Genomic DNA, 26,417 nt, shown 5'->3' with positions numbered 1-26,417 from the left:
GCTAATATGAAATTTTTTTAAAAAAATCTCTTCCCCATATCTTCATAATATATATAGCTTCATTTTATTTAGTAATTTCCACAGGCCCGTAAACCACAATGGTGCCAGAGGCTCCGCCCTTCCACTATTTTTGCGTATAGTACTTTTGCTATAATAATTTTTCTTATATATTCTGGTTCTCTCCCCTCTCCCATAACTTTTGTCGCTGTAAGTTGTAACTCTGCCAAAATCCATGAGAATTAATTAGATTTTTGACTTGGACTGTAAATGCACACTTTTTTGTAGTTTAGGTTTTTTTCTTTGGCTGTCAGTTTTTTTTCGGGGGGGGGGGGGGGAGTGTTGCCCTCCTTCCACTTTTGAAACTGTCGCTACAAGCTTCTTTCAGTACTTTAGTCCTTTGCCACTATCTTTTGTATATTTATTTTAATGTAAAACTTCATTGGAAAGATAATCTGTTTTAAATTGAAACGAGAAACGAAACGTACTTAAAAATCGCGTACATATTTATGTTACTATAGTGTTATTTGCACCTATATAGGTTTTACTGTGTGTGTGTGTGTGTGTGTGTGTGTGTGTGTGTGTGTGTGTGTGTGAGAGAGAGAGAGAGAGAGAGAGAATTCACGATGTATAAAATTAGGCAACATTATTACCTACAACTTTTTCAATTACCGATGTTACATCTTCCAATAGATATTTCAATTACCCCTTAACATTTCATGATACATACGAAAGCTTCTGCATTAACGACTCAGAAGAAACATAGAAAATAGTGATTAGATATGGAATATAAATAACAAAGTTTTCAATAAAAGATTGAAAGTATATCTAAAAGTATTCTAAAATGTCTTCGCGCAAACAATAAAAAAACAAGGAAACACTCACGTCTGTGTGATATACCTTTGATAATGTATTACTTCAATTTGTTTATAACAAATTAATATTAAAGTTCTCATCTATTCAGCGATAAACACTTATTTTTCTGAGTGCTACACGTATTGCTTAGATAATCAAAGCCTAGTCTTGCACTATATAAACGGTTTCTTACCCATCAGAAACTTTCGTGAAAATGGGATCACTTAAAGTACTTTGCTTAATGCTATCGATTTCCGTTTACGGATCCTTTTGTCAGATACCATTACCTGAAAAAGCATCTGAAAAATCTAATATGTTACCCAGTACCGTGTCAGATAGAGCGTCCAGCGTCCTACGTGACATTCTGAATCAGGAAAGTCTGGTCCGCTTCTCTATGGTGCAAAAAATACAGAATCTAGTGATGGATGCCATAGACAGAAAAAAAGATGGACAACTTATAAAGACAAAGCTAAGTGAGGTGACAAAGGACTTACAGGATTTGGAGACAAGAGGTCAAATTATGGAGGAAGAAAACGCCAAACTTAAAGAGGAATTAAAGGTGGTATATGGGAGAGTGAATGACAATAGGAACTTTACAAAGGACGAAATTCAAAATCTGGATCAGAAAATACAAAGTAGGGCTTCAGCTCTCCACGATGAAAATCTTAAACTAGCCTTGAAAAATTCAGCTTTTGAAAGACAACTTGATTTGTTAAATAATACTATAAAACAAATGGAAAGAGGTGTTCGAAAAGATATAGAGACACTGAAGTCATTGGACCAGAGAACATTAGATAGAATAAACACTCTGAATAAATCGCATGTAATGGAAGTAAACAAGAACCTCCAAAAAATTAAAGAACTTGATAAAGACATTCGAAATCAAAGTTTGGATCTGGAAAACAATGATCGAGGACTTAGTCAAGGAATTGAGGTTCTTCAAGACCAGATGAATGAAGTGAACGCCACATTACAGATCAGTGCCGTGGAATTACTCGCCAGACAGATTAACAAGATGGAGGACAAGTTCGAGAGTTTCGCAGTGTCTGTAAATGAAACGATCAACAATGTTCGAGAGGATCTGAATGAACACAACAGGATTCTGTCAAAAGGTATATATAAATGTGGATTCTATTAATTTTCATAATATCGTGTAATGTATATTTTGATAACTGAAACCAAACTTTTCAAAATTGCTCATTTTATATATATCAAATCTTTTCATAAAATCCATATAGATTCACATAAAATTCGGATATTTTAACCGTTTTCACGCATTTAAATTCTTTTTTAAGTTCAAATTTTAGTCGAATTTTTAAAAATAAATTAGAAGTTCAAATACGGTGATATCACAAATTGTCGATTAAATATTTACTTTTAGTTGTTTTTTAAGGCATAAAAATACACACGGTTTCATGTTCTCCGACAAATGTACTGAAAGTACTGAATCACGTACTAGTATATCTTACAACCTCGAATTCAAATCAACCCCCCTTCCATAAACCACAAAAACTGACCCATTAAAATACTTAGTAAAAGAATATATTTCTCATTATCCAGTGGCAATGACAACATAATATAATTCCTAACCAAATATTTTGGACTCATGGTGGGTTTTTGTCAGACAACAGGAGACGTTAAACAACATACAATCAACAAATCAATCAAAGAGTGATTGATTATAAATGGTTTTTAAATTATTAGAAAATTAAATATCCAAACCTTTTTAACATTAACCCAGACAAAAACGTATAAAATTCTCAATATACTTGGAAAACATGATTCAGGTTACAATGTAAATCTATGAGAAATATTACTGATTGTTTTAAAAAGGTTTGTTTGTGTCATTTATCCTTAACATCCAAACACAATACATGTATGTTTTGCAGTGCTTTCAATTAATTGTCACAGTTGCTGGGACATTTTACGGAAATATCCGACTTTAAAGGGCAGAGACGGAGTATATACACTATCTATAGCCTCTCACGTCAAGTCTGTTTACTGTGACATGAGTACTGATGGTGGAGGGTGGACGGTGAGTGAGAGCAGTAAGGTCTGTTTACTGTGACATGAGTACAGATGGAGGAGGGTGGACGGTGAGTGTGAGCCTCAGTAGCAAGGTCTGTTTACAGTGACATGAGTACTGATGGAGGAGGGTGAACGTTGAGTGTGAGCCTCAGTAGTAAGGTCTGTTTACTGTGACATGAGTACTGATGGAGGAGTGTGGACGGTGAGTGTGAGCCTAAGTAGTAAGGTCTGTTTACTGTGACATGAGTACTGATGGAGGAGGGTGGACGTTGTGTGTGAGCCTCAGTAGCAAGGTCTGTTTACTGTGACATGAGTACTGATGGAGGAGGGTGAACGTTGAGTGTGAGCCTCAGTAGCAAGGTCTGTTTACTGTGACATGAGTACTGATGGAGGAGTGTGGACGGTGAGTGTGAGCCTAAGTAGTAAGGTCTGTTTACTGTGACATGAGTACTGATGGAGGAGGGTGGACAGTGAGTGTGAGCCTCAGTAGTAAGGTCTGTTTATTGTGACATGAGTACTGATGGAGGAGGGTGGACGGTGACTGAGAGCCTCAGTAGTAAGGTCTGTTTATTGTGACATGAGTACTGATGGAGGAGGGTGGACGGTGAGTGAGAGCCTCAGTAGTAAGGTCTGTTTACTGTGACATGAGTGCAGATGGAGGAGGATGGATAGTGAGTGAGAGCCTCAGTAGTAAGGTCTGTTTACTGTGACATGAGTACTGATGGAGGAGGGTGGACGGTGAGTGTGAGCCTCAGTAGTAAGGTCTGTTTACTGTGACATGAGTACAGATAGAGGAGGGTGGATGGTGAGTACAACTGGTAAAAAGTGAGGAAAAAGTCTACCTCGTATACAAATAAAATAAAATTACTTACTGATCTTATATTTTTTTTAGACCTTTACGAAAATTTACATGTGTTCTACAAAATCTTTTACATAAGTGCATCAAGGTCTTAAATAACTGACATTTTATAAAAATTAAAACGATTTAAAATCATTTAATCTATTAAAGGCTATACAAAGAAGACAAGACGGGTCTACAGATTTTTACAGGACGTGGATAGAATATAAACAAGGCTTTGGGGATCCCTCTCAAAACTACTGGATTGGTAATATCAGTTTATGTAAAGTTTTCTATCTAAATTTAGTGTCAAAATATAACCAAGGATCTGGGGATCCCTACACAAACTACTTTATTGATAAGTATTTAAATTATTAGGTGCCTATCTAAATGTAGTATCGGAATTTAAACAAGGATTCGGAATTTTTTCTTAAAATATTTTCTAAGGAAATGACGCAATCTATGAGTTGACAAAGAACAAGGACCAGGAACTCCGGGTTGAGCTAGGACGTTTTGATGGCGCTGAAGCATACACTCGGTATTCTACATTTTATTTCGAGGACGAAGGGAGTAAATACAAACTCACTGTGTCCGGGTTCTCAGGAACTGCAGGTAGGTCTAACTGTAAATTTTCGTACAAACCTAATTTAATTAACGTTTATAAGTGATTAACGGATGCTTTTTTAAACCATATTTCTTTCCAAGAAAGACATGGAACTGCATGAATTTTGATGCTCGATGTATATCAGTGAACATTAAATTAAAGAAACCACAATTTCTACACTAGTTTCAAAGAGGGTTTGTCCCAAAATTCTGTAGACGAGCGTAGTTTTGTAGAATATATAGTGCCTTCTATAAATACCTATAAGAAACGATATTTCAGAATTGCTTGATACAAGATCTGTCGTACAATGTGTGATAAATTAAAAAAAATAATGTATGTAATACACATTTGTACGTTACAAATTAAAACTATTTAGAAGTTGTTCAATAGCCAGGATAATAATAAGTACAGTTTTGATAATTGATCTATTTTAATTGACATCTGGATTATATGAGGTTATCAGTACTTTACTACAGGTGACAGTCTGACTTATAGCAATGGATATAGCTTTACAACTAAAGACAAGGATAACGACAGGCATGGTAATAACTGTGCTACATTATTTCATGGAGCTTGGTGGTACAAAGACTGTCACTACTCCAACCTTAACGGACAGTACGGACAGTCTGGTGTGTCTGGTTGGAAATACACGATGTGGTTTCACATGAAGGGTAGTGAAGCATTAAAACAGACTGTGATGACGATCGGACACAAGAACTAGAATAAAACTAATGTATTATGAAATATATATATTTCATTTATCAATTTTTTTAATGATAATGTAATTCAAACAGTATAAGCAAGTTTGAGTATTTACTTATCTCACTAAGTGGTATAGATTGGTGCAATGGACAGCTACTGTCTGTTTCTTTTAATAGAATTTTGTAAAATTATCAGTTCTTAGTTTGAGCAATTAAAAATAAATGTTGCACATGTAAGCATGTTTCTGAAATAAAATGTTTATTAAAATACAAAATAATACAAAACATTAAGCACATCTACGTACAAACTTCATGTATGTAGAATGAACCTCTGAACATAAAATAAAATACATGCATTAAAAGGTCCCGAGGAATCATTTTAATTCGTGGGGGTCAATGTTCGTTGGTTAGCCAAATTTGACTTGTTCGTGGGGAAGTAATTTCGCGGGTTATTCTTAAATACGATACTTCATTGAATCAATATGTTAACAGAATAACCGTTTGTTGGGATATTAATTCATGGGTATGGGTGACCCATGAAATCCCCGAACACTGGTCCCCCATGTACAATGATAAATCTACAGTATGTTTTTCACTATCTCTTAGCATTTCTTCGAATGATTAAATGTTATTATTATATGATTGAATAATTTTCTTCTCTCTGATTGGCTGAGATCCAACTGTGTTAGAAAAATACTACGCTGTGACCTGCACGTGACGTTCCAGGTCAATACAAGGAATTATTGCAGGCCAATATAAGGAATTATTGACCTGTTCAATTTTTTCTATTACAATGTGTTCTTGTTGAAATTTCTTGTTAAAACTGTAAATTAAGGAAAGAAACAGTCTTGTAGGAGTTTGTGCTATCATTTAATCATATAATAAAACAGTTATTGCTGATTTTTGCGGTCAATATGATTTAGCCACCTTCGAAGTACAATATTCACTTCGCCCTTCGGGCTCAGTGAATATTGTACTCCCCAGGTGTCTAAATCATCGTATTGACCTAAAAAAAACAGCAATAATTATATAATGTACAATATAAATACACATGTAATGTATGAAGAACACGTAAGACAATTTAACATTTAATTTCATCAGTGCTATAAAGCTTGTCAACAGACAAGGTTTTTGAGTGAAATCATATGGCGGAGCCCCTGTCATATCTCATACATGAACCGGAGGATGCAGGCTTTGAAGGTTTCAAATATTAAGAGAGTGAAAACAACGGACTTACTAGTGTAACGGGAGAGGAGAAAATGCAGCGGACCAGACCGGGATTCGAACCCGGGCCCCCTGAAACTCCGGTCAGGTGCTCTACCAACTGAGCTATCTGGCCACCGGCGATCGAACCCGGCTGACCGCCACATTCCTCCCTCCTTAAAGGTCTTTGGCCCTCCAAAGACCCAAACCCAGGCTCATCCCTGGCAGGTCTTTCACCCGTCAATTCCAGGGCATGGCACGGCACCAAATGTAACGGGAGAGAAGAAAATGCAGCGGACCAGACCGGGATTCGAACCCGGGCCCCCTGAAACTCCGGTCAGGTGCTCTACCAACTGAGCTATCTGGCCACCGGCGATCGAACCCGGCTGACCGCCACACTAGTATTCTATCTAAAAGTTATCGTGTTTTCATTGTTTTCAGATCATTTGAATAAATAGTAAATTACTTGTCCGTTACTTTAACATCAACCTTTGATCCTCCCATTGACCCCTTTAAGGCAGTTGTGGATAAATCTTGATCACCATATACAACTTGTATGCATTACAATATGGAATTTTAAAATGCAGTCAAACCATCAAGGTCAAATAATAAGCGCCGTGAAACTTCAACAAATCATTTATTGACTTTAGATTAAAGTTCAGGCTTTTGATATCATTGACAGCTGCTTTTTTGATAAAAATAAAACTCGTGAATCTACTCACCTTGTCATTGGTTATTTGCAAATTTATTTTGTTTTAAAAAAATGCTTGAGTTTCTGATCGACAATATCTATGCTTTTTCTGGAGACCAGGTTTTTTTTTATTAAATTATTGGAATTCCTATGGGAACCAATTGCGCCTCGTTATAAGCAGAACTGTTTTCTACGAATGAACAATTTCAATAAAGAGGTAAATTATCAAAATGCAAGATTATGGAATAAGAATATAAGCATCCTTGCATAAAGTCATCGTTTCGTAAGTTCAATTGTCGATACAATGATCTTGTTAGCAAATACAACTTACTGTAAATCACTTTTTATTCACGAGAACTTTATTTTCGGGTAATTATGCAAAACAGTTTACTCGCAAAAATTTCATTCCTTCATATACTAGGATTCCTTAAGATTCTATAGAGCAAAACCATACTTTGTGAAAATTTTGTCTCACTTATAAAGGGTCGATGGCAATCTCACGAAAATAAGGGGTCGCGAATATTAAGTGATCTACCGTATTATTGATTGAAATGCTGACTGACGTTTTTCAAACTAATTGTAAGTCCAATATTTATACACTGAATTGACGACGGATTTTCCCGTTATTTTCCGATCATGACAAGGAGCACACGGCGGGTGTGACTGGTCAGCAGGGGATGCTCACTCCTCAATGGCACCCGATCCCACCTCGGATGTTTTGGTGGTCCGTGTTTGCTCTGCTCCTATTTTGTATCGTTTTATGGAATTTGAGCTTGAATACTGTTTGTGATCTCCTTACATTTCATTCTTTTGTGAACAAACTTATTATATTTTAAGGACAGATGATACAAACAAACCTACGTCAAAAATGTGAAAATAACAACTTGGGTCATGTTTAAATGAGTAAAATCAATGAGTTTTACCGCGTATTTTTTAATTTCTTACTCAAAATTTCCCAAACATCGGATTTGAAGTGAAAATATTTGTATAGATTAATAAGGATGGTTTTTATAAGGGCAAAATTTTGAACATCATGGAAGGTTTACAATTTCTATATATTCGAGAAATGTGTTATTTGCATCATTTGCAATGAAATTAAGCCAAAAAATATATACCAATCCAGGCTTCTATTTTTTGTTTATATCATATGTCCATAACATAATAATTGTACAAATAATTACTGACAGTCTAAGTATATTTACGAGTTTTTATTGAAGATGCAGCTTCATTGCTGTCAAAAACTTCTCGAATTTAATTTATCGTTGGAGATTGTTGTACAAATTGTTGAAGTTTTGACTTTATTGGCTTTGATAAAATTTTGGTATTTCAAGGTATCTAAAAGTTCCTTTGAACAGACACGTAGCATCGATTTGGAAAGGGGGAGGGTAGCCAGAGAATTTTTTTTTACCAACCTGTAAAAGTTGACAAGCCAAAAAAAAATGAAATTGCCCAAACTCGAATATCCTTTTTTTGGTAGGGGGGTGGTAGTGACCGACGCCAACTTTCTTGCACTTCCAATTTTGCTACATACAATACTAAATTTCCATGATATCACTTTACTGTTGTCAGAAGTAGGGGGGGGGGACAACCAACCTTTCAATAAACATTAGTAAAGGTAATGTTGGGGAAAATAGTGGGAGGGGGGCAGCGCCACCCCTTCCCGGTTGCTACGTGCCTGTGGAGTTTTAATAAAATTTTCCTTGAAGTTTAATTATCCACGTCTGATTTACACAACTTCTCTAATAAATTGCTGTACAGAACGAACGAGGCCCAATCTACTTAATCTGCGCATACGTTTTCATGCAGTGTCGTATCAGACATGTCACAATGCCCTTGATTGCCGTCACAATTGAATACACAAAAACGTCACTGTTAAAAGAAGGTCAAATTGCGCTATAATGTTTCCAGGTATGCAAGATTAACGAATTTGATTGTGCATGTTAAAAGCTTGCTCATTCTGGCATTTCAATTTAAAAAAAATTGAAACATAATTTATTTTGAGACATCAATTTCTAAGTCTAGATTCTTTTATTTTTTTAAGAGTTAAAAAAGACTAGAAGCACAAGAAAACAATTTTAGTCCTACTCCTTTTGTTGAAGACCTTACTCACCCTTGTTATTGATGATAAAAAATATCATAAATGCATTAGCTTGGCTTTTAAAAAAATTCTATGAATCATTTGAATGCAACCCCTAAAATATTTTTTATTCATATATTACATGATATTATATTATATCATTAATCCAAGCTCTCTGATTGTATCAAACTTTATCACATGATTAAGTAGATAACAGCAGAAAGACTTGAGTGACTATTTACAGAATCTGAAATGCATATCGATTTTATGTTTATTAAAGTGGAGATAATTTTCTGTAAAACAAAAAAAGTACTGATTTCATCCAATACAGTGTATGACTAAATGTTTCTGAAAAAAATATACTTCATCTTGTATATAAATATTTTTAATGTTCTGTAAATGATGAGACATAACAATGCCTTGAATTAGGATACTGTATTTGAACATATTGTCAAAAATTGATAAAAACATAAGCAAATAAATGTAGTATTTTGAATAAGTAAATCATCTAAATTACTCAATCGATTAAGGGAACACAATTACATAACACTGCTTCTTTTACTTATAGTATTTTGATCTCTAGTCTGTAAGTGTTAAAGAGAGGAATCTTGTGCCTTGTTCCCATTATTTTCTAATTGTGTTTTGTCAACCTATGTAAAAAATAATATAACAAATGTAGCCCTTTAATTCAGTCAATCCATAGATATATCTGCTTCACAGAAAAAACATATCGACCTCGCACTTCGTACTCGGTCGATATGCTTTTCTGTGAAGTCGATATATCTATGGATCCACCTAATCAAAGGGCTATTTTTATATAATATTGGTAAAAGTCGTAATTTTGTCGCCTTTTTACATCCGCTTCCCACTTTTCCACTTAAAACAGCGTTGTGTGTTATAAAATAAAGGATTGAGAGAAAATTCTTTCAAAACTTAAGAATAATTTAATTTTAAGAAACGAATTATATAGCATTTCAACCATTTGTTTATGTTATGTAAACCCATTTAGACCACAAAAATATTAAGTTAGATAAAATCAGTCCTATTTTTGATATGCCCCTTTTTCACTGCAAAAAGGCTACTACCATTCTCTTTTCATTTTCTAAAAGAGGAAAGGAAATTACTTGATATATGTGAAAAGCAAAACATTTCACCATTTTTTAATTTGTCAATTCCTTTGTTTATTACGTAGTTTTAGAATAATTATAATTGTGCATAAAAACAAGAAGAAGATTCATATTCAGAAAGTGTCCCAATTTCACTACAATAAAGGCAAGGTGACATAATTTCATTCTAATTTTTCTTAGCATAAAAAATACAAATATATATCCGAGAATTGAATTTTTTCATCAATCCGTTTTCGTAATTTTCAACTAGATTTGGCCTCGATAGAAGTTTAAAGTTGTAAATATTTTAGCGAGGAGGAAAGAAACATTTGCTCGAACCCACTATATATCTTTATTTGTAAGGGATTTTATGTTTAGGAATCCACAATATGTTTGGTATTTTAAATTCATTTTGATTGTTTAGAATATTAAAATAATTTAAAACTGATCAATGATTTTCAATATTTTCTTTTAAGAAAGGACCTATTGGTATTAGTTGAAGTATCACTTGAAAGTGTAATTTATGGAGATAACGAACAGTATTCAAGCTCAAAAGTCCATTAAACAATGCACAGTTGGAGCGGAACAAACATGATCTCTAAAACATCAGAGGTAGGATCAGGTGCCTTGGAGGAGTGAGTATCCCTCTGTCGACGGGTAAAACCCGCAGTTTTCTCCGTATCGTGATCGGGATATATCAGAAGGACAGATAGTTTCCATATTGCCCCTCAATCGTTTAATAATATTCATAATATATATAAGAAAATAAATTAATAAGCCCCATCCCTTCTTTACAATTTTCTCAATTGCCAAAATTAAGGTCTATAACTTTTATTTCTGGGGATCAATATTTTTTTAAATTACCAATCAAGAGTTTTTATAGTAGATAAAATGCATTAGAGACTCATGAGGTCAGCATGTAAATACTTTTACGTACAAGCAATTAGAGTCGGAATATACTCTACATTTGAGACAAAATATCTATTGTTAGGGTAAATGTATATCAATCATCAGCCATCTTTTCGACGGAAAAAAAACAACAAATTCTCATACTTATACTTCTTTATTAGATCGCCAACGCCCACTGCTACGATGTATTTAAACAGTTGGGTATTCTACAAGTACCACGCTTTATTCTCTTTTTGCACTTAAACGGAATATTTGCCCTAATGCCTTTAACTGAGGGCAAAAAATGGTTTGTTGCCTAACACCGTAACCGACAAAGCGTCAAATGTATTACGGGACATCCTAAATCAGGAGTGCTTGATGCATTTTTCTATGGTACAAAAAATACAAAAATTAGTGATGGATGCTACCGACAGGAAAACTGATATCGATAGTCAAGACATGAAGTCGTAACTTAGCGAAGTGACAGGCGACTTAAAGAATTTGGAGATAAAATACCGAGTAATGAAGGAGGAATATGCCAAACTTCAAGAGAAATTAAAAGCGATATACGGGTCAGTAAATTACAATAAAAATATGACCTTGGAAAAAAAATCAAAACTTTGAATAAATCTTAAATTATCACTTTTAAAAGCAATCTCAGAAAAATGAAAGAACTTGAAGATGGTGAAAGAAATGAAAGCGTGGTCCTAAAAAACAATGACCGTGCATTAATAAAAGAAATTCAAGTTCTTAAAGAGAAAATGAATGAAAATGAATGTGACAATACAGGGCAGTGTGGATCTTGTCGGGAGGGTCAATTTGTTAAGTGTTAATTACTATTTTTAAAACACCATGTCGTTACCCAGATATTTCTGTGTGTGATTTTTTAATGATAATAAAACATGACCGTTAAGCACTTTTAATTATGGTATGTCTATATTTTGCCGTTATCTATTAAATTTTATCATTAGAAAGAAAGTTGTAAATTTTAAATAAAGTAAGAGTTCAGACATAATTTTGATTATGCTAACAATGCAGAATTAACTTCTCAACATCTGTGTTGGAAAGTTGTCCCTGTCTAACTTCTCAAAGAAGATTCAGGGTTTTCTTGATTTTTTTTGTGGGTTGAAATTAAAATAGAATAAACTCCTACGTACATAAAATTCCCCGATCAAAATGATAAACAGAATGTAACTTCAAATGTCTTTTTTAATAGCCTTCTTGTATATATGAAAAGAAAATGAAAAAAATATATCATGAAACGACTAACCGGTTAATCGGTCGGAACATTTTCCAGTTATATATATTTATATATAACTTTGGAGTAATTTTTTGTTTATATCAAAGAATCGATTTCTTCTGCGTGAATAGGGTATCACCTTTCGCAATAATGATGGGTTTGCATTGGTCACTTACTATATATAAGTAAACTCATGGTTGCACGGCACATAGAACAATATGAGGTCTGTTATCCAGATAAGCTTGTGTCTTGTCCTTATATCGACTTACTCGAGTGGCGAAACAGTTCATCCCTCACTCAAAGGTATATATTTTTTTAAATATCTTTGTCATATCAACGACATGCTTTCCAGGTTATTTAAGGTAGGTCATGAATTGTATACAAAAAAATCAAAACAAACTTCCATGGCATTATCAGATTGGGCTGATAGTAAAAAATGAAACTTTTGGCAAAAGTAATACACCTCTTTCCACTTGTCAGAGTTAGAAAAAGGATACGTAAGCACGGTATTTTTTAAAAATTTATAGTAAATTAATATGTGTCTTAAAACTAAGTTTGTGTGTAACAATAAGGTGAATCACTTTATATAATATTTTTATTCTAATCACTTGTGTCGAAAATTATGATTCATATTTTAAAGATTTTGTCCCCCAAAATTAAATATCAAAATGTTTACTTGTGAGGAGAGTTTTCAGCGCGTTAACAAACATTAAACGTAATAATATTTAAGTTGACGCATGGATGGGTATATGAGATATACGTATTTCACGTAAGTTGGAATAAAAAAAGCCGAAATTATTTTGTTTCTCATTATTTTTAGATTTTAACATTGTATCGAATCGATTCTTCTTCCCAAAAGTTTAGAATTAAAAATTCATCCATTTTAAGGCAGTATTGTCATTTTCTTGGCATGAAAGACAATTAAAACCTTGTTAGGCTGTCGTAGTTGAAGATTCTCTGTGATTTACAAATGCAATTGCTGTTGTCTCTGAAGCATTTTATGACATAAGATCAAGAATTAGATTAAATATTTCTGTTTTTTGATGAATAATATAGTACATAAATTCTGTGTAATCTTTGTGGCATTCCAGGCTGTTTCAGTAGATCTTCAGTAGACCTATGACATCAAAACGTAAAAAATACGGGAGATTTATATTCTGAATTGTTAAATTACTAGAGGTACATGTCATAAGATTACTCTTAATAAAAAAGTTTAGGATGAACTAACTTAGTACGTTATCTCCATATCCTTCTTAATAAACTTCATTAAATTCTGCTTCTGTATTATCTTTGATTTAGCTAATTCTTTACAGAGAAAAATTCCAATTTTCCTAAATTGTTAATTGAATACGCATTGTAGTATCTAAAAAGAACTTTTCTTCTTTATGGAATGTTTTTGAGTTCAATATAATTGTTTGATAAGATTCGTTCAAAAAAAGCGCGAAGGGTGTAAATCCTCGTTTCAATTCGTTCGCTGCATGAAATAGCATACGAGACAGACGTGAGTGTGAAATAAACACAAATTACATTCACGAAACTACCTCAAAACAACAAAACATCTTTCAACAACAATATCTGGTGATTATACGTATGTGCAGTGAAGGTAAGGTACATTATGTCCCCAACGACAGTGTGTACAAATGCAACTTTTCAGCCGGCAATAATATCTACCGATGGACTATAATATGTGCAGTGAGGCTAGGATTTGAAATCAATCCTAGTAAATGCAAAAATCAGTTTAACAAAAATTGGACGAATATGACGGTATACCAGTATGTCATCGTTGACTCTTTCTTTTTATCCCTTCACGAATGTTTTGATTCATTCTTTGGTTACTTATTGTTCATTGACACTGGAATTCCAGTTAACAGATTGTTTTTACGTTCCATTTTTATTCGCCTTGAGATCTAATAAATCAAGTCCCAATTTATTTCACTACTAGTATTCTTCTTCATAAATATTTTTTAACTCAGACACTGCTTAAAAAAACTTTCTGCAGCAAAACTTTATCAACGCCTTCAAAGTTCTCGCTGGTTTTGGAGACTGACTAGATCTCATGTGAAGAATGTGCATCCTGTTTCCTTCAAAGTGGATGTTCTTTCTACGTATAAAGTGACGGAAATATCCAAGGGTGTCTATCAAGACGGTACATTTTATTTTCAAGTAAATTGTATCACGTCCTTGTTAATTAGTGCCTGTACCACAGAGCTTTGATAGTTTTTGAGTGATACAAAATAATATTTTTGCGCTGTTTTCTCAATATATACTTTTAATTACCCCCTGTAAAAAATGTATCAATGTTTCTTTGCAAGGCATTTTAAGGCTTACAAAATAAAATCAGTAATATGCTCATCTTACCTTCTATTAACAGTTTTAATGCTTGTTACCTTAAGCTGTTTTTATTAATTAATTTAGATAACAAGAACAGAGACTGTTCAACTATACTAAAGAAAAATCCAGGTCGGAAAAGAAAAGATGGTGTATATACAATTTACCCGGATGGAAAACGAAAGAAGAATGTGTACTGTGACATGACAACAGAGGGAGGGGGTTGGACGGTAAGTTAACAGTAACATGTTCTATGTAGACAATAAATAATATCTTTAAAACTGTATTAAAACTTGAAATCTTTAATTTAAAGAATTTCACGGGATTGTTAATGAAATTTAAATTTATTTCAAATTAAATCTTAATCACACCCTTAAATGTTTTAGGCTATACAAAGAAGACAAGACGGGTCTACAGATTTTTACCGGACATGGTCAGAATATAAACAAGGATTTGGGGATCCCTCTAAAAACTATTGGATCGGTAAAATTAGTTAAAGTAACATTTTTATTATACTTCAAATAAATAATTAAAAAGAATACTGTAAATGTATTATATTTAGCGTGTACGATATTTGGCGGAAAATGACTTTTGAATAAGTTAGCGTAGATTTGATTTAGCGCATTTCTTCAATTTCTTATTTATGTGAATATGTGCAAGACATTTAGCGTTGTACTTGATTTAGCGGTTGCTGCGTTCCGCCAAAGCCGCTAAAAAGAATACACAGCCAAATGTTATACGTTTACAGTAATAAAAGACTCTGATTGGCCGAGTCAGTCATGTGACCGTCGTGTTTGCCCTGCAACAAAACGTCGTGTTTCACGATTGTGACGTCACAATATAGCGACTGATATGATTATGACTGAGTCAAATTGTTTATATCATTGATTGATTTTGTCGATTCATACGTGTAAAATATATATAAATATTTAGAACAATGTTCTCATGGGTTAAGTTTGAATGTTGCTGGTGTGTAAATTACATGGACTTTTTTTACGAAGAAATTTTATATAACTTAGAGCTGTTTCATTTTGTTCTTATCAAATGTCTATTTAATCCATTTGATCTTTCTTCGAATTTCCTGCATTTCGTTTATTTCGGTATAATAAACAATTTTCTGCATGCGTGTTCGTGAGATATGACGATTTCATTACACATGAAAAATCATATTCCCCTCGGCCTTTTGCCCTCGGGGAATATGATTTTTCATGGGCGAAGAAATCTTTATGTCTCCCTCACAATCATGCAATAAATGTATAATATTACTGTCTCTTTATATTTTATATGAAATAACAATAAAATGCAAGGTCATTATTGGGGTCCAGGGCGAAGCCCCCGGAAGCTGACAAATTCTTACAAATAAGAAATGTTTTTCCTTGATTTTAGGCCAATGGACATATGAATTTTATATACAAAAAATTCAAAAGGGAGGGAGCAAGCCCGGCGCCGTGACAGCACCTACGGCAGCGCGGAACCTCAGTTTAAACAGTTTAATATTTATCATCATAAAAATTATTTTCTTATCCATTAAAAAGTTCTGAAATGTTGAACACATGATCCAAAACAGTTTCCTGATCAGAGTTATCCTCAACATCATATGTTTTTCAAAGGGATTTTAAATTTGTACTCTGGCAAACAGTTGTGCATACAACATCCTCTATCTGATATGCACTTTGAAAAGATTTTAAATAATAATCACATTTTTTTTCTTTATTGTAAGGATTTGAGATTATCTTTGTTTTTTGTTGATAAATTCTTTTGATCGCAATTTTGAAACATATTCATTTACATCTGTTTCTTTTGTATTGATTGTTGTACCAAGAGATATATCTCAATTTCTGACATCGCAATTTTTAATCTTGTTGTAAATTTTCAGGTCTTGAGATATGAAATTTTAATGTGTTATCTCCTAAATACTCAGTCAGCGTATCTAATTCTTCCGAGTTATCCCGTTTGCATTTTCTTTAGGCAATGTGATTTAATTGGGTGAGGTATTGCCTCCATTCTGTTTAACCATCGTACGTGGCAAGCTTTTAGGGGTGCTGGAATGGAATATGTACTTTTCTTCTCTTCAGAAGTCTTAGCATTTGAAGCGTTCTTACGATTATATACACTTTGTGGTGCAAATTTATTTAGTCTAGATGTAAATCTTGTTGTTCTTCGTGGAGTCACAGATATTACTTGAAATACTAGGTATTATCTTAAGGTCTTATAATGTAAGGGTTCCCTTTAATTGTTCTTGCATCTATAATTACTTGTGCTATTTCTTTTCCTATATTTATCCTCAAGAGATTTTTGTGTTGGGGCCGATATATTAAAACGACATCGACAAATATGAGTTTTTTAAATGAGATCCCTTGATTACGAAAAATGTTTATTTTTTTCAAGCGCGCGTTTTTCAAACTTATATTACAAAAGCAAATTATAGGCAACACACGTTACATTAAAAAATAAAACAGTTTTGATATTCCTTTAAAAGGAAATGACGCAATCTATGAGTTGACAAAGAACAAGGACCAGGAACTCCGGGTTGACCTACAAAGATTTAATGGTGACAAAGCATACGCTCAGTACTCCACGTTTTATATCGGGGACGAGGACACAAAATACAAACTCAATGTGACGGGGTATTCAGGAACAGCAGGTAGGTCTATTTATAACATACCAAATACTGTTAACAATTGTAATGTCCTCAGTAAATGACAACTCAGTTTAATTTAAAATCTTTAAATTCTCCGTTGTTTGTTTTTACATTCCAACTGAAATTTAGTTTTATTCCATTTCCTGTCTAGACACGGGTTAAAAAATTCAGGGAAAATGCTATACAATGACAAAGACAAAGGATTTAATATTTTCTTCATGATCGTAATATAAAGAGATTCAGTCACGCTAGTGTTCTTCATGAGATATATGATAATTCAATACTTCTTGCGTAGCTCAGCCTGTTAAGGACATTGGCAATGTTTCAATGTTTCTGGCTTTCGTATAGAATTTTTCAAGATTTTTTGAACAGGTTTAATGGTACCAAACATGTTCAATTCAGGACCTTTTTACCCATGAAGCCAGCCTTCCTTTATAGATTTTGTCAAATCAATGTTTTTACAATTTTCAATGCATTTCTTATGTAAAATGTTGATAAAAAGGGCCTATATTATCTTTAGCCATACGTTTTCTCCAAAACCCATTTTTTTCATAAGGTTTATACATAAAATACATGTACAATTTTTGGAATCTTATTTCCGTTGACATGCATATACTTTGGCTGAAAATGTAAATATTGAAACAAAACACAGATATACCAGCACTGTTCTTTAATTTTGAATTACTTCCCTTAACATCTAATCAGTATTCATAATGATCAAGAGACTGGTTGTTTGTTTCCATTCTATAATTTACTTTATTAGAAACAAACTGTCATAAAACATGTTTGCAAATATTTATTAGTAACTTTTAATAGTGTCTACTTCACATAACCTATAGAATCGTTCTCATCCGGTCTACCTAGCTATCACAACTTTCAGCATAATTATTTCACATCTTTATACTTCCCAGCATTCAAGTACCTATTCTAAATGACGACCTGTTTACTGTCTGCCCCCTCAGCACAATGTCAACAAACCTTTCGCTGCTTTTCTTTTATTACTGTAGAGTTGAATATATCCGATAAAAAACACACGTGCTTTTGTTCACCTCTCAGCCTGTAACATATGCTTTATTTGTTTTCAGCGCCTAGAAAATTCCATACGGGAGATCACTCTCAATGACTTTTTTTTCATAAGTGAAAAAACCTATGTATAAACCTTTTTTTTCTTCGGAAACCCTTCGTTGCCAATGACCTTAAGCGCTTTCTGTGTCAATGAAAAATAAAACATAAAAAACTCAACAATTTGCCGCGGTAGTTCCGCTTGCTAAATGAAAGTGATAGGAATGTCGTGGAGTCTATAAGAAATAGTTCATAAAATCGGAGACCCTATTTAGAATCCGCCTACTGTATACTCTATGCATCCCTATGAATATTATCAAATCTCATATTTTCAAGGGATACAATTTTCATGTCTGATTATGAGAAGAAATGTGGGCATTCTGGAAATAAAATTTTATTGTTAGCGATTGATTGGTTAAATGATTGAATCAAAATCTACATCTTTTACAAGATTGATCATTCATATGACAAGTAATCACTTGTATCGATGGCAAGCTTAAACTTAGGCCTTAAAACTATTAATATTCTCTTCCAGGTGACAGTTTGAATTATAGCAATAATTTGAGATTCAGCACTAAAGATCAGGATAATGACGGGAAGAGTAGGAACTGTCCTTCATTCTATCATGGAGCCTGGTGGTATCTCAATTGTGCCTGGTCGAACCTAAACGCAGAATACGCCCGTTCTGCTGTGAATGGTGATAAATACGTGCATTGGTATCACTGGAACCGAAGAAAAGAAGCGCTTAAAAATACAGTGATGTTGATTAGATCCAAGTCTTAACATGTTCATTCTGATTGGAAATCGTTCTTTGAATAAACAAATAATACAAGCAACTTCATTTCACCAACTTTTGTTGGTATGTTTTAATTTATAATGTAAAGCCAAATGCGCAAGTGAGCTTTTCTGATAAAAGAGTATCCGGCTTCTGTCTGTCGATTTCTTTTCAATAACCGCTGGACAAATTTCAACCAACATTGCCACAAAGCATCCATGGGTGAAGGGAATTAAAGTTTGCTCACAGAAAGCGATATGCCCTCTATCAAGGGATGTATTTAAGAATTTGTGAAAATTTAGAGGCATGTTAAAAAATATTGAAGTAGAAGAAAATGCAAACTTGAACTTTTTCTTACCAAGATACACACCCCTTCCAAAAAGCAGCACAATATCTTCAAGCATTTAGAAAATAAGTGCAGAAAACCATTTAGGAATAATTTGATTCTGGTTGTAACGCTGTATTTGATTGGATAAAAAATTTACTTTAAATCATATAAAATGGGTTGCCACGTCACAATGACTTTCGTCAAAACGTATCAATGCGCCACACGTTACATTTAAATTTTGTAAAATTTGAAGTCATTTTGTTAGAACAATCATCTTTTTTTCTCACATCATCAGCAAATGGATGAAAATTAAATTATAAGCAATGAATTTAATAGCTACCCATTTCATACGCTATAAACTGAGTTGGAACCCGCGAAGCGTAAACTGTAGACAGGTAGACAACGGGACAGCTAGACAGACAGATGAACGGACAGGCACAGTGGAAACCTATTGTAGATCCCTCTGATTTCACCGATTTAAATGATTTAAAAAATGGTATTACGGTTGCTTAGTAAACTGAGAATTAAAATTTTTATTTTCATTCTTCGTATACGTACTGTAGAAGTACTTTTTCCGCGTTGTATTAATTTACGCTTGTTACTTCAAGCACCATTTAGGCCCCATAGCTGGTTGCGTTTCATTGATGATATAGAGATGATTGATTGATTGATTGTATATTGTTTAACGTCCCTCTCGAGAATTTTTCACTCATATTGAGACGTCACCGTATGCCGGTGAAGGGCTTCAAATTTTGACCTTTACTCGGCACTCAGGGCCATTGAGCAGTGAGGGATCTTTATCGTGCCAGCGCCTGCCGCTGACACGGGGCCTCGGTTTTTAAGGTCTCATCCGAAGGACCCGCAACTTTCACTTCAAAGTGCCGAGCGCATGGCGAAGGAACAGTTGCTACCCATTTTAACGAACTCACGACCTCCCGATCACGGAGCGAGCGCTCTACCGACTGAGCTACCGTGAACGGTAATATAGAGATGAAGTGGGTGGAATGTCGCGAGAGCCTCGAGGCATTCATTACGTTTGCCAACACCTTTCATCAGTCGATCAAATTACAGTAGACGTATCTAATTCGAAAAACGTATTCCTAGATACTACATCTACCCTGATTGATGGTGAAATCGAATTCAGTCTCCACACCAAACCCACAGACTCTCACCTATATCTTATGCCCACTAGCTGTCATCCCCCACACACTTTAAGGGAGTGCCTAAGGGTCTAGCCACCAGAATTCGACGCATCTGTTCGTCCCCTGCCTTATATCAGGAGCAAAGTGGTCTTCTTAAGTCCCACTTATGCAAAAGAGGCTACAATGCCCACACCGTACAAACAGCTATTGATGAGATGGCGGAACATGACAGGCAAAACCTATTACGCTACAAGGAAAAAGACAATAGCGACAGGGTCCCTCTGGTAACCACATACCATCCCGTCCTTAAGAACCTTAGCGGTATCCTTCAAAAGAACCTACCGATTCTCCATTTAAACAAACGAATGGCAGAGGTCTTTAAGGAACCCCCATTGGCTGCATACAGACGCCCAAGGAATCTAAAGGACATGGTAGTAAGGACCAGACTGTACAACCCATTACCTAACGGGGGCTTTAAAACTTGCTCTGACAGGAGATGTCTTCTTTGTAAGCACAGCACTGGCACAGACAGTTTTAACAGCCCTGTTACAGGCTGCAGCTACAAAATACTAGGGAATTTGTCCTGTCATACTGAAAACTGCATTTATCTCATCAGTTGCAAAGTTTGCTCCAAACAGTATATTGGTGAAACATGAGATCTCCGTAGGAGAGTCAATAACCACCGTTCGACCATTAGGACCAAAAAACTCAATGAACCCGTTGGGGAACATTTCAACCTTGAGGGTCACAAATGGGAGGACATGACAGTAGTGGTGATTGACCATAACCCAAGATGGACAGATGCTCAGAGGAAAAGCAAAGAAACGTTCTGGATGCACAGATTGAAGTCATTCCGCCCAAATAATATTAACAAATTGAATGACTTCACCAGAATGAACGTAAAGTAGACCCAATTCCTGATCATACTAAACAAAATTATTCTCTCAATTTAGCGTAAACTCTACAGTTAATTTGCGCCACCAACTCTCGAACAACCACATAACTATGTATTGCTTACGCCTTTGTTAATTATTTTTTCCCGATAATAAGTCCTTAAATATTTCAAAATTTATAATTGATCACAATTCATAAGTTTAAATATCCCTACTATATGATTTTTCTTTCATTATTCTTTATAAAGTAAAGTTACGCCATGGAAGTGCAGATGGAAGAGGTTGGACGGTGAGTGTGAGCCTCAGTAGTAAGGTCTGTTTACTGTGACATGAGTACAGATGGAGGAGGGTGGATGGTGAGTGTAAGCCACAGTAGTAGTAAGGTCTGTTTACTGTGACATGAGTACAGATGGAGGAGGGTGGACGGTGAGTGTGAGTCTTGATCAGTAGTAAGATTTGTTTACTGTGACATGAGTACAGATGGAGGAGGATGGGCGGTGAGTGTAAGCTTCAGTAGTAAGGTTTGTTTACTGTGACATGAGTACAGATGAAGTAGGGTGGATGATGAGTGTAAGCCTCAGTAGTAAGGTCTGTTTACTGTGACATGAGTACAGATCGAAGAGGTTAGACGGTAAGTGAGAGCATCAGTAAAAGGTCTGTTTACTGTGACATGAGTACATATGGAGGAGGGTGGACGGTGAGTGTGACTCAGTAGTAAGATCTGTTTACTGTGAAATGAGTGCAGATCGAAGAGGTTAGACGGTAAGTGAGAGCATCAGTAAAAGGTCTGTTTACTGTGACATGAGTACATATGGAGGAGGGTGGACGGTGAGTGTGACTCAGTAGTAAGGTCTGTTTACTGTGACATGAGTACAGATGGAGGAGGGTGGATGATGAGTGTAAGCCTCAGTAGTAAGTTCTGTTTACTGTGAAATGAGTGCAGATGAAAGAGGTTGGACGGTGAGTGTGAGACTCAGTAGTAAGGTCTGTTTACTGTGACATGAGTACAGATGGAGGAGGGTGGATGATGAGTGAAAGCCTCATTAGTAAGGTCCGTGTACTGTGAAATGAGTACAGATGAAGTAGGGTGGATGATGAGTGTAAGCCTCAGTAGTAAGGTCTGTTTACTGTGAAATGAGTGCAGATGGAAGAGGTTGGACGGTGAGTGTGACTCAGTAGTAAGATCTGTTTACTGTGAAATGAGTGCAGATCGAAGAGGTTAGACGGTAAGTGTGAGCATCAGTAAAAGGTCTGTTTACTGTGACATGAGTACATATGGAGGAGGGTGGACGGTGAGTGTGACTCAGTAGTAAGGTCTGTTTACTGTGACATGAGTACAGATGGAGGAGGGTGGATGATGAGTGTAAGCCTCAGTAGTAAGGTCTGTTTACTGTGAAATGAGTGCAGATGGTTGAGGTTGGACGGTGAGTGTGAGACTCAGTAGTAAGGTCTGTTTACTGTGACATGAGTACAGATGGAGGAGGGTGGATGATGAGTGAAAGCCTCATTAGTAAAGTCAGTGTACTGTGAAATGAGTGCAGATGGAGGAGGGTGGATGGTGAGTGTAAGCCTCAGTAGTAGTAAGGTCTGTTTACTGTGACATGAGTACAGATGGAGGAGGGTGGACGGTGAGTGTGAGTCTTGATCAGTAGTAAGAGCTGTTTACTGTGACATGAGTACAGATGGAGGAGGGTGGACGGTGACTGTGAGTCTCAGTAGTTAGGTCTGTTTACTTTAACATGAGTACAGATGGAGAGGAGGGTGGACGGTGAGTGAGAGCCTCATTAGAAAGGTCGGTTTACTAGTTCATGAGTACAGATGGAGGAGGGTGGATAATGAGTGTAAGCCTCAGTAGTAAGGTATGTTTACTGTGAAATGAGTGCAGATGGAAGAGGTTTAACTGTGAGTGTGATTCTTACATGAGTACAGATGGAGGAGGTTGGACGGACGAGTGTGAGCCTCAGTAGTTAGGTCTGTTTACTGTGTCATGAGTACAGATGGAGGAGGGTGGACGATGAGTGTGAGCATCAGTAGTAATGTCTTTTTACTGTGATATGAGTACAGATGGAGGAGGGTGGACGGTGAGTTTCACCCTCAGTAGTAAGGTCTGTTTACTTTAACATGAGTACAGATGGAGGAGGGTGGACGGTGAGTGTGAGTCTCAGTACTTGGGTCTGTTTACTTTGACATGAGTACAGATGGAGGAGGGTGGACGGTGAGTGCCAGTCTCAGTAGTAAGGTCTGTTTACTGTGAGATGAGTACAGATGGAGGAGGGTGGATGATGAGTGTGAGCCTCAGTAGTAAGGTCTGTTTACTGTGAAATGAGTGCAGATGGAGGAGGGTGGACGGTGAGCCTCAGTAGGAAGGTCTGTTTACTGTGACATGAATACAGATGGAGGAGGGTGGACGGTGAGTGTTAGCCTCAGTAGTAAGGTCTGTTTACTTTAACATGAGTACAGATAGAGAGGAGGGTGGACGGTGAGTGAGAGCCTCAGTAGTAAGGTCGGTTTACTAGTTCATGAGTACAGATGGAGGAGGGTGGATAATGAGTTTAAGCCTCAGTAGTAAGGTATGTTTACTGTGAAATGAGTGCAGATGGAAGAGGTTAAACAGTGAGTGTGAGTCTTACATGAGTACAGATGGAGGAGGTTGGACGGATGAGTGTGAGCCTCAGTAGTTAGGTCTGTTTACTGTGACATGAGTACAGATGGAGGAGGGTGGACGGTGAGTGTGAGCCTCAGTAGGAAGGTCTGTTTACTGTGACATGAGTACAGATGGAAGAGGGTGGACGATGAGTGTGAGCATCAGTAGTAATGTCTTTTTACTGTGATATGAGTGCAGATGGAGTAGGGTGGACGGTGAGTTTCACCCTCAGTAGTAACGTCTGTTTTCTTTGACATTAGTACAGATGGAGGAGGGTGGACGGTGAGTGTGAGTCTCAGTACTTTGGTCTGTTTACTTTGACATGAGTACAGATGGAGGAGGGTGGACGGTGAGTGCCAGTCTCAGTAGTAAAGTCTGTTTACTGTGACATGAGTACAGATCGGGGAGGATGGACGGTAATTGTAAGCCTAAGTAGTCAAGTCTGTTTACTGTGACATGAGTACAGATGGATGAGGGTGGACGGTGAGTGTGAGCCTCAGTATTGAAGTCTGTTTACTGTGACATGAGTACAGATGGGGGAGGGTGGACGGTGAGTACAACTTAAGCTTGTTATAAAATCTACTCCGTGTCCTAAGAAAATGAAATTACTTACTGATCTTAGATGTTTTTCTTTACGAATTTATATCAGTTCTTCAAAATCTTTTACATAAGTACATCAAGGTCCTAAATTACTTACATTAAAAATTGAATCGAATTAAAAATCATTTAATCTATTAAAGGCTTTACAAAGAAGACAGGACGGGTCTACAGATTTTTACAAGAAGTGGTCAGAATATAAACAAGGATTTGGGGATCCATCAAAAAACTACTGGATTGGTAAGATTTAGTTTATGCAACATTAATATTATAAGGTGTCTATCTAAATGCAGTGTCAAAATATAAACAAGAATCTGGGGATCCCTCTATAAACTACTTTACTACTTTACTTTATTTACATTATAAGGTGTCTATCTAAATGTAGCATCGGAATTTAAACAAGAATTTGGAATTTAAGATATTTTTAAAAATTCTAAAGGAAATGACGCAATCTATGAGTTGACAAAGAACAAAGACCAGGAACTCCGGGTTGAACTTCAAAGTTTTGATGGTGCTATAGCATACGCTCTGTACTCCACGTTTTATGTGGAGGATGAAGGTAGTAAATACGAACTCGCTTTGTCCGGGTTTTCAGGAACTGCAGGTAAGTCTATTTGTAATTTTTTGTACATATACCTAATAAAATTAACTGCCACAGGTGATTAACGGATGCTTTTTTATACAAAATTTCTTTACAAGCAAGAGAGGGATCAGCATGATTTTTTATACTCGATGTATATCAGTGAACATTAAATCAAAGAAACCACAATCACAATTTCTACAACATCATTTAAAACGAGGGTTGTCCCAAAAATTCCATGCACAAGTGTAGTGTTTTTAGTAACCCGGTGTCATAAACCAATGAATCTTTTACACAGGTTAAACCAATTATAGCTGATAAATTAATGGTCAAACATATGCCTGAATTGTACAATGTAGAAAAAAAGAGACAGTTTAAGCTTTTTGATAGTTAACTTTTTTTAATTTATGTTGTAACATCCCACTAATCAACTTACATTTATCATACCTTAAAAAAACTTTATAATAAAAGTGGCCTTCTTTAATATGTCCTAAAATGTATGATGTATATAATAAACATTTGTACGTTACAAATTAAAGTCATTTAGAAGTTGTTCAATAGACAGGAAAATAACGAATACAGTTTTGATAATTGTTCTACTTTTATTGACATCAGGATAATTTTAGGTTATCAATACTACTCTACTACAGGTGACGGTCTGACTTATAACAGCGGATATAGATTTACTACTAAAGACCAGGACAACGACGGGAGTGTTGGTGACTGTTCTACAACATATCACGGAGCCTGGTGGTACAGAAACTGTGCCTATGCAAATCTTAACGGGCAGTACGCGCAGTCAGCTCTGTCTGGTTGGGAATACTCGATATGGTATAACTGGAAACATACTGAATCATTAAAACAGACTGTTATGATGATCAGACACAGGGACTAGAATTAGATAATGTATTATGAAATATAATTAAATTTTCATTTATATAATGATTATAATTCAAACAGTATAAGCAACGTTTGAATATTTACTTATCTCACTAAATGATGTAGATTCGTGGCATGGACAGCTATAATCTGTTTTTTTAAATGAAATTCTGTAAAATTATCAGTTCTTCGTTTAGAGCAATTATTAATAAATATTGAACATATAAGCAGGTATATTATATAAAATGTTTCTAAAAAGACAAAGTACTATAAACCATTAGGCATATCTACTTACAAGCTTCATTTACGTAGGATGTACC

General features: G+C 35.4%; 1 pseudogene; it reads left to right on the top strand.

The window, feature by feature from the left end:
• Positions 1-3,566: 3,566 nt before the first annotated feature.
• Positions 3,567-26,183, top strand: LOC134239670 (ficolin-2-like; annotated as a pseudogene).
• The last annotated feature ends 234 nt before the right edge of the window (positions 26,184-26,417 follow it).

Source organism: Saccostrea cucullata, unplaced genomic scaffold, assembly GCF_032062105.1.
Source record: "Saccostrea cucullata isolate Sc308-1 unplaced genomic scaffold, CSIRO_AGI_Scuc_v1 ctg1900, whole genome shotgun sequence".
NCBI classification, from domain to species: domain Eukaryota; kingdom Metazoa; phylum Mollusca; class Bivalvia; order Ostreida; family Ostreidae; genus Saccostrea; species Saccostrea cuccullata.
Note: the sequence above shows the minus strand (reverse complement) of the source record. Positions and strands in the feature narration are given on the sequence as shown.